Below are 15,903 nucleotides of genomic sequence, written 5' to 3' on the forward strand. Positions count from 1 at the left end.
ATCATTCAGTGAAACAATATTATTATACAGGATTTATATAGCGCCAACAGTTTGCTCAGCGCTTTACAATATAAAAGGAGACAATACAGCAACAATACAGTTCAATGCAAGGGGGTTAGGAGGGCCCTGCTCCTTGGAGCTTACAATCTAAGAGGGAGGGGCTAGTGGTACAAAAGATAATAACTGTGGGGGATGGACTGGTAGGAAGAAGAGTAGATTCCATTATTAGCTGAAGGCAGGATAGACTTCCCTGAAGAGATAGATTTTCAGAGATCGGCCAAAAGTGAGCAGAGTAGGCGATAGTCAGTCAAATTGGTGTAGAGAGTTCCAGAGGATGGGGAAGGCTCTGGATAAGTCCTGGAGATGCAAATGGGAGGAGGAGACAAGGGAGCTAGAGAGTAGGAGGTCATGTGAGCAGCTGAGAGTATGGTTTGGTTGATATTTGTAGACAAATATAATAACAATAATAACACAATGAATAAAAAAAGGGTGTATAGAGATATATGATTAAAAATACCCAATAAATACACAATATATAAATACATTACATACTGTATATGTATGCATAAAAAGAAATTCCTTGGCATGAAAGAAGGGAAAAGCATTTTAAGAAGATTATTAAAATTTTAACAAAAAACTAAAAAGGCACAGATAAGATCATATATCTCATATCATGTTATATATTTATGTACTTACAGGGGATGTAAAGCACAGAAAGTCCCCATGGACCATAATGGTCCTGTTTCCAAACTGTAGAAGACCATAATGGTCCCCTGTGGATATAAGGAAATTGTATCACAATTAGAAGAAGACAAAGTTGTTAGTTATTATTATTTTATCTTACCCTATAAATTATGTGTATGTGTTCCTTGATAAAGAATGTATAGAGAAAAAGTGTGTGTGTGTGTGGGGGGGGGGGGGGGGGGGGGGGGGGGGGGGGGGGGAGGGTGGAGGGGGGGGAGAAATTTCTTGCATGAGAAAACAGTAATTAGACATTGAAATGAGGAACTTATGAAGACGTAAAGTGTATCCTTCTAATCCAATCAGGGATCTATATGTACGGAAACAATAACCAGATATAAATAAAGATGTTTATGTATAATGTGCAGTTGCAACAGAGTATGCACCTCTATCTCTTCAATATCTCTTCATTGAGGCCCCCCAGGTTGAGGGTCTCTAGGGTATAAATCTAGAATGTCTCCCATTGGCAAAAATGTTTAAAATGTTCTGCTGCGAGGAGAGCTCTGGGGATGGAGTCAATAACCCAAATGAACAAACCAGAAGTGGATTTCTGGTGATGCTCCAGAAAGTGCTTGAGGACACTGTGTAGGTCATTCTTGTCCTCAATGAGGCACCTGTTTCCCCAAAACGCTTTTATAACGTTCCTATAGTCCTGCCTACAAAGAACAGACCACAAGGGCAAGTTAGGCAATATACCACATGTTCGGGTGAACAATTTTAGAATTCATTGATGGTACATGTCTTCCCCTTGACTGTGAAGTGCTTTTGGCCCTGGACATGTGAGACACAATTTCTTTTTGCACTGGTACATGCCCTTAAGGGCAAGGAATGTGGCAGACTGTTCCCGAATATTCAGGTAGGTTTTTAATTTGCTTAGGGCAATCTTGCTCTTAATGTAGCAGTGACCATTTATTGTTAGCTGTAAACAGCGAGCACATATGGGAAAAATAAAAACGCTCAAATTTAAGAGAGATAATTATCCAAAGCTGAGAGCTGCTTTCCAAGACTTAGACTGGGGGGAATATTGGCATTGATGAACACAACACAGAAATGGAAGTTCTTCAAGAAGACTGTATGTGAACACACTGCAAAATATATTCCCATGGGCAACAAGTTTAACCATTAGCCGCCCGGCCAATGGCCGTTTGGCGGCTTCAAAAGTGTTCCTGCATTCCGGGTGCACGCCATTTGGCGTGCTCCCGCACATGCGCAGTTTGCGCTAATGCAGAGCGGCACAGCAGTGCGATCTGTCACGGGCCGTGCACCTCGGACACGGCCGATGACAGATCCGAGTACCGGCTCCCGTTGCTGGTACCATGTGACCTGCTGTGACCAATCACAGCAGGTCACATGACAGTTGTATACAATGGATGGCTTCATTCATGCCATCCATTGTATACTAGTGCCTAGCTGTGAATGGTCACAGCTAATCACATGCACATGTCATGTGATTAGCTGTGACCAAATCACAGCTAAGCACAAAAAAAAAAAAAAAAAAAAAAAAAAAGCTGAATGAATCGATTTCATTCTTGTAAATGCTTGCTTATAGCAAAGTAATTCTTTGCTATAAGCAAATTGTGTAAAAAAAAAAAAATACTGATCACTTCCCCAAAGTAGTACAATGTTACTATGGTAACATTGTACTACTTTGGTCATAGTAAAATATGAAAAAAAAAATCTTAAAAAAAATGTAATAAAAAATTAAAAATAATAAAAAAAAATATATATATATATATATTTTTTTCATACTGTCACCAGTCAGTGTCCCTGTTCACCACCATGCCAGTTATATGATGACGCTGTACTGCACTGGTGACAGTATGGAAAAAAAAAAATAATGAAAATAATTTTTTTAATTTTTTCATTTTCCGAAAAATTATGACAAAAAAATACAACTTCAAAAAACTCGCCATGCCTCTTATGAAGTACGTCGGACTGTCTACTCTGCAAAAAGGGGTCATTTGGGGATATCTGTACTATTCTGACATTCTTGGACCTCAAGAAATTAGATTGGCTGTCAGTACTTCAGGATTGATCAATTTTCAGATATATCCCATAGTTTGTGAACTGTATAACTTTCCTACAAACTAAATAATACATCCTAATTTGGGTTATTTTCACCAAAGACATGTAGCAGAATACATCTCGGCCTAAATTTATGAAGAACAATTATTTATTTGTAAACTTTTATAACAGAAACAAAGAAAAATGTGTTTTATTTTCAAAATTTTTGGTCTTTTTTTGTTAATTTAGCAAAAAATAAAAACCCCAACGGTGATTAAATACCACCAAAAGAAAGCTCTAGTTGTGTGAAGAAAATGATAAAATTTTAGTTTGGGTACAATGTTGTATGACTGCGCAATTGTCATTCAAAGTGTGAGAGCGCTGAAACCTGAAAAATGGCCTGGGCAGGAAGGTGTAAAATTGCATGGTATTGAAATGGTTAAAAGACTAAAAATCAAACCTATGTGGCTTATGGCCAAAGTTAAAAAAGCTATAGATAATAAGAAAAGAGCTTTTATTAACTATAAAAATTAAGGCATGCTATCATCATTTAAACATTACAAAGAATATAACAGAATATGCAAAAAGGAAATAAAGGCCGCAAAAATTGGAAACGGACGACAGATTGCAAAAGATAGCTGGACCAACCCCCAAAAATTCTTCAAATATATTAATAGTAAAAAGGTCCGGTCGGAGCATGTAGGCCCTTTACAATAAAGTAGAGTGGGTGACTGGGGACAAAGAGAAGGCAAATTTATTAAATACCTTCTTCAGCTCTGTGTATACAAAGGAGCATGGGGCAGCTCTTGTCCATGATGGGCATGGTATTGACACAGCTCCAGATGATCCACATTGGCTCACAATTGATATGATCCAAAAATATTTAGACAGAATAAAGGTGAATAAAGCTGGACCAGATGGCATACACCCACGGGTCCTTATAGAATTGAGCTCTGTTTTTTCAAAGTAATTTTTTCTCATTTGTAGGGACTCTTTAATGACTGGCATAGTACCACTGGATTGGCGTAAGACCAATGTGGTGCCAATATTTTCAAAATCTTTACCAAGTAATTATAGACCTGTTAGTTTAACTTATATAGTTGGGAAGATACTGGAGAGTTTATTAAAAGACCACATAGATGAGTTCTTGCTGGAAAAAAATATTTTAAGCTACAGACAGCATGGATTCATGAAAGGCAGAAGTTATCAAATGAATCTGATTTCTTTTTATGAGGAGGTGAGCAAAACCTTGGACAGAGGGGTGGCGGTGGATGTGGTATACTTGGATTTTACAAAAGCATTTGACACAGTTCCCTAGACAGGGCTAATGTGTAAGGTAAGTCTACAGGGTTGGAAAAATCTGTATGTAAATGATAGAAAGCTGGCTAAAAGATTGTATTCAAAGAGTAGTGGTTAATGATTCATACTCTGAATGGTCTAGGGTTGTCAGTGGTGTACCCCAAGGTTCAGTATTGGGACCCTTACTTTTTAATATATTTATAAACAATATAGGGTCTGGAATGAAAAATCCCATTTCAGTCTTTGCAGATGACACCAAGCTGTGCAGTGGAATAATGTCCTTACAGGATGTCTTCAACTTACAAGCCGACCTCAATGCACTGTTTAATTGGGCAACTATGTGGAAAATGAGGTTTAATGTTGATAAATGTAAGGTTATGTACTTGGGGGCTAAGAATATGCATGCATCATACATACTGGGGGGGCACAACTGGGGGAATCAATGGTGGAGAAGGATCTGGGAGTTCTGGTAGAGCACAAGCTTAATAATGGCATACAATGCCAAGCTGTGGTTTCTAAAGTGAGTAAAATCCTCTCTTGTATTAAAAGAGGTATAGACTCCAGAGAGAGAGATATCATTTGGAATATGCAGTTCAGTTTTGGGCACCAATTCACAAAAAGAACATTGGGGAACTGGAGAAAGTACAGAGAAGGGCAACCAAATTGATAAGAGGCATGGAGGAGATCAGCTATGAGGAAAGATTAGATTAACTAAATTTATTCTCTCTTGAGAAGAGGAGATTAAGGGGGGATATGATCAACATGTATAAATACATCAGTGGTTCATATACTGAACTCGGTATAGAGTTATTCACCCTGCGGTCATCACAGAGGACAAGGGGGCACTCTTTACATCTAGAGGAAAAGAAATTTAATCTCCAAACACGGAAAGGTTTCTTCACAGTGAGAGTTGTGCAAATGTGGAATAGACTCCCTCAAGAGATGGTTCTGGCCAGCTCAGTGAATTACTTTAAAAAAGGCCTGGATTCTTTCTTAGATACACAGAATATAACTGGATACTAACATTTATAGGTAAAGTTGATCTAGGGAATATCCAATTGCCTCTCAGGGGATCAGGAAGGAATTTATTCCCCTGCAGGAGCAAATTAGATCATGCTTTGCTGTTTTTTTTTTTGCCTTCCTCTGGATCAACTGTGGGTATAGGATTATAACTTTTTTTTTTTAATGGTTGAAATGGATGGACTTTTGTCTTTTTTCAGCCAGACTAACTATGTAACTATGTTGCGGGCCTTGCATTAGGATACTTTTGGATGAGGTGTGAGGGTGTAGAAAGGGGTCTTCGAGAATGTATATAAAACACCTTTTCCATTTGGTTATACTGTGCATGATATTGGGTGGTAAACCTGATGGGTTGTCTTTGATTCTGGATTTTGACTTGTTTGGGGTGTTTATGTAAATATTGGTTAAAAGCTTCCTGGACCAGGGGAACTGGGTACCCTTTGTCTGGAAATGTTTCTGTAAGGTCGGGCCCATGTAATAAATAATCCATCTCAGGTGATGAATGCTGCGATAGTGGAGGAATGAACTGCCTGCTGTGGGTTTCACAGAGTTACTGACATATATTTGGGTACCATCATGGTGTAATTCTAAGTCTAAAAATGCCAGCACATGACTGTGAATGTAGGTAAAAGAAAGTCCCAAATCATTCTGATTACAGTATTAGGCGAACAAAGTCATTGATAATGTCATTGATAAAGCGAGCATAAAATATGATGTTGGTTGCATATGGATTGTTTTATCAGATAAAATGGGACTCCAAATAGCCCGCTGTTAAGTTAGCATAGCTGGGGGCATAATTAGCCCCCATAGCAATGCTGTTTGTTTTCGGGTAGAAGGTGCCATCAAATTGGAAATAATTATGCTTTAGACAGAAACAGGTGGCTTCTAGTATAAAATTGCATTTAGAATTGATGAAGGGAATACTGTTTAGCATGTAAGTCTACATCATGGGGGATGGAAGTATCTAAGGAGTTTACATCTAGGGAGACCCACGAATATGTGGGCTCCCAGGTGTAGGGTGTTAGCATCTCCATCAGATGCATCCCATCACGAATATACTATGGTAGGCCCTGCACCAGAAGTTGTAAGAATTGATCTATGTATACTGAAAATCCACTGTAGATGTTGTCCATAGCTGCTACAATAGGTTGGCCTGGTGGTTTATTTGGGTCTGTGTGGATTTTTGGCAAGTGGTAAAAATATGGTGCAATTCTTTTTTTGAAAAAGGAAGCTTCAGTTTTGGAAATAACATTATGTTGTTGTGCTTAAATGACTGGGGCCAAGGCTTCTAATGAAAACTGGGGTAAGGAATCTTTGATATATGTTACTGTCTGAAAGTAACCTATGTGTCTCTTGAATATTATCTTCTCGGTTTTGTACAATGATGTCACCTCCTTAATCTGCAGATTTAATATTCTTCTTCTGGGATAGATTATCTAGAGCTTTTGATTCTAAAGGGAGTGAGGTTGAAATGTTTTGGTTGAGCATTTTGTTTACACATATGTACAAGGTTTGAATAATCTACTTGGTAAAAGGTTTGAAGATATGGCCCCTTATTATGCACTGGATTAAAAATGGACTCAGGTCTGGAGTGGGTGTATTGTACAGGAGGTGAGTTGGGACAGTGTTGTGTAAACCAGACTATTAGATCTAAAGGGTCCTCATTATAGAATTCCTCTGATTGTGCCAGAGCAACCATATTCGTATCATCATATAACATAGTATCCTCCGGGAAAAATATGTAGGTAAGCTCTTCAGACTGCTTGTCTTTTGCTACCTTAATGCTGTAGAACCTTTTTATTGTCAAGTCTCTAATTAATTTATTTAGATCTCGAAATAAAGTGAACAGATTGGGTTGGATTGTGGGTGCAAAATGTAAGCCTTTACTAAGTAAAGAAAGCTCATGACTAGATATGTCAAGAGAAGATACTGTAAATTTTCAAAATTTATGGATTTTCTCCTGTCTCCTTTTTATGTCTCCCTCTGCCCCCACACATACACCCACACACACACACACACACATACACACACACACACCTCTTCTGTGTATTTTCTTTTTGTGAAGTTTGGTGGGGGGCCCAGCCCTAAAAAAGTGTCCACATTAGAATTATGATTGGTGCTGACACTCAGTGTTGAGTTGTCAGTAGGGTAAATCTGCATTTGTTATCCACCAGAATCAATGGGGTGAGTCTGCATTTTTAACACAGTGTCTCCATCCCTCTTATCAGGGCCCAACATGATAGGAGGTGATGTGGGGATAGGGGATCCTTCATACTGGTGGATATATGTGTGGTGTTCTCTGATTACTCTTGGACATTAGCCCTAATTATGACAATGGGGGAAATGAAAATGTTATTGTTTCCCTGATGCTCCTGAGTCTTGGATTCTGTATCTTTCCTATATACTGTTGTGGGGGGCTCTAACACAATGTGATATTCAGAATTTTCAAAGGAGAGAGATGCACATGGTGTATTTTTATTGATGTGGATGGGTGACCTGTAGGTTTCAAAGTTTTGTTCTGCCTGTGTCTTTTTCCCGTGAGTCTGGGTTTTAGGGGCAACATAAGTTTGTCCCCAGGACTAGGCTGATACTAAAGTTCACAATTAAGTGTAGTAATCGGATAGCAAGACATCAACAGGATTAGAGGACCACTAGAGGGTACCACTGGGAGTCTGGGTTTTTTTTCCAATTGAATATCCTTTTATTGTTAATAAAATAAATATATGTGAGCGCACACAAAGAATAAAGCAGCTGTGTACCAGGTAACCATAAAAAACCTCTAAACAGACAATGTAAATAAGGACTGCAGCGCTAAAAGGAAATCACAATATGAGTATTCAAATGTATATACACCATTAAATATACAGTTCATTAGGTGACTTGAAGTGACTTGAGGTGCTCCAATGTAACTGTATCCTCCTATGGGTAAGGTGCTGTGATATTAAGTGCGAAAAGAATGCACACTCACCAGAATGCGCAATGAAATGAGTGTTTGTGTATATTTCCTGATGTCATCTGCCAATCTGGAAAGTATCTAGAATCCGGTAGACTCTCTCATATGGTCTTGATCACCAGCTGCTCCTGGCGTGCCAATTTTTCCCTCCTTTAGCTATATACAGCAGGTTTCCGTGCCTGTGATGTCACTCCTCCTGATTGAATTTCATAGTTTTATGACTTCCTGTTCCTTCCTATGTCAATCCTGATACTATATCTCCCATGATCCTTGAAAGGATTAAATGGAATATAACTGAATCCATTTTGTATACACTAATAAAAGATGCTAGTTTAACAAATACAGTATATGAAATTTGTACACACTAAACAAAACTGTCTATGCCAGCTTCATGTAGAAATGAGTGTTTTTGCAAACTTTACAAAAAAGCAGATAAGGTTTACTCTCATTTCTGAAAAGTTTTAACCACAACTTGGGCGTTGGGTCAGATTACAGCCATGGTCTGGGCGTTAGACCAGATATGGCGTGACAGATAAAGCAGAAGAGTGAAAATGCAAAACCTCATACAAATAATTGTTGAGTTAAGGTAAAAAAATGTACATGTATTTGATTGGAAGGTCTGAGGGTGTGTTTGCCGAAAGACTACAGTATAATAACCCTGATGTTATGCCAATAAAACTGAAGTGTTTTTCAATCACAACTGAGGTGACTTGAGTGCATTCACTTTCCGAGATCTCGTAGCTGTGTCCAGGTGTGACCGTTGGTATCTTGAGGGGGCCCCCAAGGAACAAAGGAAAAAGACCACCTACTTACTTTCAGTGGTGTCAGAAAGTGGGATAATTGCCAAGGTAAGTGAGCGTTTTATTTTTGAATGCTTTCTTTACCGAGGTAATTATTCTGAATTTAAGGGAAATTTGGTGGGTGGAGTTTTAGGAGCGAGACTAAGGGATTCTCGGCTCGGGGAATAATACCAGGACACACCTGGCACGGCACTTTGTATACTTTGTAAAAAGTGTGTTATTGTTGTTTTTTTGTCTTGTTTGTTAGTTTACTAATTTACTGCTATGGGTAATTCCTCAGGTAAGGGGGAAGGACCCCGTCATGTGCCGCCACAAAAGTTGATTAAGTTGTTAAGAAAAACTAGAAAGCTGATTGGAAAGAACACATCTACCTCAAATGAAACTTGTAAAGAATATGTAGCAAGGGTATCCCCTTACGATATTTATTATGTTAATCCCTGGGTGGATAATTTAGTGGGATGGTCAAAAAGACTGGGTGGAGCTAGTTTTCCTTGTGAAGGGGGAAATGACACTATGTGTATGGATATGATTAGAGGAATGTGTTTGCATGAACAGCCTCAGGTAGGTATCTGGGGGACTGGAAATCCAGATTGGGACAAGAATTATATGTATGAAGGGGGTAAGAATTGGTTGAAGTATGCACCAGGCTATAAGACTCTAATTGTAGCAAATGATTTCACACCACCACCACCATACAAACACAGTGAGGCACGTCCTGCCCCTACAGCTCCACATGCAGCCCCATATTACCCAGCACTCCCACAGGTAAAACAAGTAGATGAAGATGAAGAGGTTCTTATTGCTGCTTCCCAGATACATACAGGGGAGTCAGAAGAATCTAGCTCAGATGGGGAAACTGGGAGTGTTAGTCAAAGGGATACTGAGAGGGGTAAAAGGAAAGTAAAGAGGAAGATAAAGAAGGTAGAAAAGAGTGATAGAATTCTTAGGTCAGCAGAAAGTAACAAGGGGGAAGTTAAAGATGAGACAGCTGAGCTAGATATGATGAATTCAGCCTTTCCATTCATGATGATTGGGGAGCAGCTGATTTTAAAGGCAATAGATCCCAAGGAGCTGAATGCTATAGTACAGGGATGCCCTAATCCAAAGAAACCCCCACTTGCATTACACCTCCCCTCCCGGCACAAGCAAAAGATGGACAGGTCTGGTATCATAAATTTCATGTGCTCCTGCATTGTCCTGTGTCCCTATTGGGCTGAGATTTGTTAGCTGACCTTAAAGTCGTGATGTCTATCATGGAGGAAGGTATGCAATTGGACACACCTTTCCTAATCTGTCCAGCTATGGATCATGATTTAAATAAGCTCCCTGAAAACCTATGGACTAAGAGCACAACGGATGCAGGCCTCATTGACTGCACACCGTATAAAGCCACCCTTAAAACCAGGAATCCTGTTTATCATAAACAATACCCACTGTCCAAAGATAAAATAGACGGACTTAAACCTATTGTGGAGGATTTTAAAAAGAGGGGAATACTGAAGCTGGTAGTATCCCCCTATAATACTCCCATTAATCCGGTAAAAAAGCCCAATGGTGAGTGGAGATTAGTACAAGATCTCAGGCCAATTAATGATCTGGTCCTTCCTATTGTCCCTGTAGTCCCAGATATACCAACCTTGGTAAATGCTATATCTGCCAACGCCACACGTTTTACAGTAATTGATCTGTCAAATGCATTTTTTAGTGTCCCAGTTGACCCGGAGACACAGGTATTATTTGCTTTTTGTTTTCAAGGGGAGAGGCTAACCTGAACCCGTCTCCCTCAGGGTTATGTAAACTCACTGGCAGCATATACCATGGCCAGTAGATCCATGCTCAATGACTGGGTACCCACCCATGGTTCAGTACTTATCCAATACGTGGATGACTTACTGCTTAGTTCTGTGAGCGAGAAGGTGTGTCAGGCTGATTCATTGTCATTGTTACGGTTTCTGGCTGATCAGGGACAGAAAGTCTCTCGCAAAAAGATGCAGTTTGTGTCACCACAAGTTGAGTACCTAGGATTTGTATTGTCTGAGGGCCAGAGGGGGCTGAGCCCAAGGAGAGTGGCAGCAATATGTCTACAACCAAAACCAGAAACTAAGGTTCAGATGCAATCCTTCCTAGGTATGGTAAACTATTGTAGACAGTGGATTCCTGACTGTTCTTATTATGACAATGTATTACGCCAAGTGACACTGAAAGATCAGCCAGACCGTATTGAATGGACACCGCCATTGGTGCAGGCATTTGAATATCTGAAGACAGCACTGGTCTCGTCTCCCGCATTAGGGTTACCGGATTATGCTAAATCTTTTCATTTGTATTGTCAATCTGCATGTAAAATCATGGCTGCAGTACTAGCTCAAGAACATGCAGGTGCCATGAGGCCGGTAGCATATTTATCAAAAACAATGCCCATCCCGGTCCAGGGCATGCCGGGGTGTCTCCAAGCTTTGTCTGTGTGTGCCTTGGCTGTGGAAATGGCATCTATCATAGTTTTGGGGAACCCATTGATATTGCACACATCTCATCATGTCCTACATGTACTAAAAAACATTAACACTCAACACATGTCAGCACAACGCCTGGCGGGATGTGAAGTAATTTTGACATCCACCACTAACCTCACAGTTAAATACAGCCCATCTACATCAGGACCGTCTCTTTTATTGTCCTCCCTGCTTAATCTTCACAACACAAGGTCACCAGAATTGCAGGAGGAGCACAATTGCCTGGATGTTATCCAAGCTGACACTTCACCGCGACTAGGTATGTTGGAGACTCCAATTCCTGGAGCTCTGATATGTTTGTCGATGGATCTTGCACACACCCTAGTGATGCTACATACATCACAGGCTATGCAGCAGTAGAACCACCTCTTATTATTGAAAGACGTTCCATCCCCTACCCCAGGGCACAAACAGCTGAATTAGTGGCCCTAACACGAGCTTGCCCTCTTTATCAAGATCGAGATGTTAACATATACACAGATTCTAAATATGTCTTTGGGGTTGTGCATGATTTGGGCCGTATTTGGCAACGCCGTGGTTTCACTACAGCCGATGGCAAGTCAATATCCCATCATTCTTTGATCCAGGATTTGCTTGCTGCACTCCAGCTTCCAAGAAGGATAGCGGTCATTAAAGTGCGGGCACATACTAACGCCAAAAAGCCAGTCACAAAAGGCAATGCTATGGCAGATGCAGCTGCAAATACTGCAGGGCAACTGTATAATCGAGTAGATCTATCTATGGTAATGTTGTTCACTCCATCCCTACTGTCAAATGAGCTTTTAGGTACACTGCAGGCACAAGCCTCTGAGAGTGAAGTTGATTTTTGGGCTAGCAGAGGTTTGACACAAGACAAACATGATCTTATGTCAAAAGAGGGGATTGTAGGACTTCCACAGGTAGCTGCTGTATTATTCATTCAAAATTTTCATGGTGTGGGGCATAAGGCAAAACAGTTAGTGGAAAAAGAAATGCGCAAACAATTTTGTGTATGGTTTCTCCATGGTCTAGTAAAGGAAACATTGGGAAGGTGTCAGGGCAGGAATGCTGGAATGGGCAGGCAGGCCTAAGGTACGGTCACACTGCGACTGACGACAGCCACTACCCACAGACCAGAGTCCCTCAGGGCACGGAGTCTAAGCCCCAGGCTACCCTTCACCAGGGCCCCTGATGGTGGGGATGGACTTGACGCAGCCTGAGACCAGGTCGCGGTCCCCGAGTGACCCCAGCTGCGATAACAACTGCCGCCAATGGCGTACAGCTGGTGGGAGCTAGATGGGAACACGAGTAGAGTAGTCAGACAGGCCGGGTCAATAACAACGGAGCAGACAGTACTAGACGGTAGGCAAAAAATACTCAGGTCATGGGCCGGGTTCAGCAACGGGAGGTCAGGTAAAGGGTTAACGCAGAGAGTAGTCTTGTCCAAGCCGAGTCGGTTACCAGGAGAGCAATGGGAACAACACAAGAGCTTGCAACAGGGCAACATACAGGACACAAGTGCAGAGCACACTTGCAGACAGCAGGTTTAAATGTGCTCAACCACACCCTTCTGAGGAGGAGCCGCAGAAACCTGAAGGCATAAAGGTTCCCACCATGCTTTGCAGAAATCCAAGATGGATGCCAGCTCATGGAGATGCACAAGCTCTGAAGAAAGGTAGGACCTTGACAGAAGGTGCCTTACTTGTTTACAAAACTACCCTGGACATGGCCAGCATGGGAAACATGAACATTTAACACCCCCTGAGGCACCATTCACACATCTACAGATAGATTTTACACATCTCCCTAAATCAAAAGAAGGAGATAAGCTGTTGGTGGTAGTAGACAGATTTTCAGGTTGGCCGGAAGCTTTCCCATGTAGGAATGAAACAGCAGAGACAGCGGTCAAGGTTTTGTGTAAGGAAATCATCCCTAGATGGGGTTGTCCTTTGTTCATAGAAAGCGATCAGGGACCAGCTTTTACTGCAGCAGTGACTCAGGAAGTCTCAAAGGCTTTGAATATTCAATGGAAGCTCCATATTCCTTACCACCCTCAGAGTTCTGGAGTAGTGGAAAGAATGAATAGGACAATTAAGGATAAATTAGTGAAAGCCACGGGAGGGACTCTGAAGAATTGGCCAGCTGTGTTACCTGCTATACTAGCTGAAATAAGGATGACACCTCATAAACGTAGTAAGTTGCCTCCTTTGGGAGATACTAATGGGCAGACCATTCCCTACCCCTTGGACTAGACAGCAACCCCCTCTGTGGCAGAAAGGAGATTTAGAGGTGATACAGGCAGAATATGTAAAAGCATTGTGTGAAAAGTTGAATAGCGAACATAGTGATGCTGCTGCCTCTTTTCCTCTACCCGCAGATCAACCAACCCACCCCTTCGAGGTAGGTGATCAAGTGGTGATCTGAAGACTGGATCCAAGGGTGAGACTCCGGTTTGGAGAACCTACAGTGATCGTGGCCATTACACATACAGCTGTTCTTACTGAAGGATCAGGCACCTGGATCCATGCATCAAGAGTCAAAAGGATTTCCCAAGATGAGAGACACAATCAAGCTGATCAACCAACAGAAGAAGGAGCCAAGAACTTTGCTACCCAACCTATTGGATCCCTATGAGGACTGGATGAACCTGATTATTATCTTATCAATAGTGACTATTATCATTGTCCCACTCTGGTTTCTATTGGAGATTTCATATGATAGAAAGGGGCCAGTGGTTCAGAAACCCGCTGGGAGTTCAGGATGGGTGGGGGGTTACCACATCACAACTGAATGATCATGTGTATCAAAATGAGAATTAATGAGAAGAAAAGGGAGGAAATGTTTTTGCTTCAACAATATGAGGAAATGCATGGGATTTAGACGATAGGGAGAGTGAGTCAATGAAAAGTGTTATCACTATGTGATAAAAGAGGGGACTGAAAGGATTAAATGGAATATAGCTGAATCCATTTTGTATACACTAATACAAGATGCTAGTTTAACATATATATGAAATTTTTACACACTAAACAAAACTGTCTATGCCAGCTTCATGTAGAAATTAGTGTTTTTGCAAACTTTACAAAAAAGCAGATAAGGTTTACTCTCATTTCTGAAAAGTTTTAACCACAACTTGGGCGTTGGGTCAGATTACAGCCATGGTCTGGGTGTTAGACCAGATATGGTGTGACAGATAAAGCAGAAGAGTGAAAATGCAAACCTCATACAAATAATTGTTGAGTTAAGGTAAAAAAATGTACATGTATTTGATTGGATGGTCTGAGGGTGTGTTTGCCCAAAGACTACAGTATAATAACCCTGATGTTATGCCAATAAAACTGAAGTGTTTTTCAATCACAACTGAGGTGACTTGAGTGCATTCACTTTCCGAGATCTCGTAGCTGTGTCCAGGTTTGACCATTGGTATCTTGAGGGGGCCCCCAAGGAACAAAGGAAAAAGACCACCTACTTACTTTCAATCCTGTGAACCTCTGTAGTCTCAGGGCAGGCTATGGGAGTCACTTGTTTCCAGGAAGTCATAAAACTATGAAATTCAATCAGGAGGAGTGACATCACAGGCACGGAGCATCTTTGATGTTCTGAAAAAATGTCCTTCTTCCCCATTAAATTGTCTTGTTCCCTTCTCCCTGTGATGATGTGGAAGTCAACCAGCCATCTAATCTGTAATGTAAAAACACGCACATGGCATCCAGCAGCCGTGTCCGCATCACAGCTTCTTTTTTTCATTGCTGCCTGGAGACCCAAGTGTACCTAGGCTCACTGCCACAGATTACTGGGCTCTAGCTACATCATAGTGGAACTGAGGGGGCTCCCTCCACCACTAGAGTCTACCGCTAAGCACAGGAATTAGTGAGAGGGCCTCAAGCCAATGTTTCTTTCTATTGTTACACACAGAGCTGCTGAGAGTAGACTATTCAGGCATCAGAACCCTCATACACCCAATTTAACCCAGCACTCCTGTTATATCCCTCCTAAAGAGTCTGAGCTACAAGCATATTGAACTGCATCGGTAATTGACTGTGGCCACCCAGAATTATACTGAGACAAACTGGCACCTACTGCTTATTCACTGCATGCAGATTCTTAAGTGGACTTTCATCAAGTGCACCAGTGTTCTTAAAGGGCCACAATGATAGCCATCAGAAGAACCCTATTAGAGACTGCCCCTCCTGTTATTATTGCCACACCCTATTAGTCTCTCTGAGTATTCAGTCAGTTCTATATGGTCTGGGTCAGTCTGGTCAATTTAGATAGCAGTGTAGCCTCATTCATTGGTGGTTTAAATCTTTTCACTGGTCACTGCTGTACTTCTGGTGCCATTGTTACTTTTTATGCTGATCTGGAGGTCAAAATCAAAATGTTGCTTTACACTCTCTCATTGATTACCCTGTATGTCAGTTAATGTCAATACTATGTTCAGTCCATTTGTGTTTATCTGGTTACCCATTGACTTAATTCACAATACATTGAGTTTCCTTTTACTATCTGATTTGCTGTTTGTCTCTCTGATAGAAAATCATCGCTGAGTGTCAGGCATTGCCCCAGCAGGGTTTGTGGTGCTATACAAGCCTCT

Source organism: Staurois parvus, unplaced genomic scaffold (genome assembly GCF_062004578.1).
Source record: "Staurois parvus isolate SC_StPar_1 unplaced genomic scaffold, SC_StPar_1.0 ptg000562l, whole genome shotgun sequence".
NCBI lineage: Eukaryota > Metazoa > Chordata > Amphibia > Anura > Ranidae > Staurois > Staurois parvus.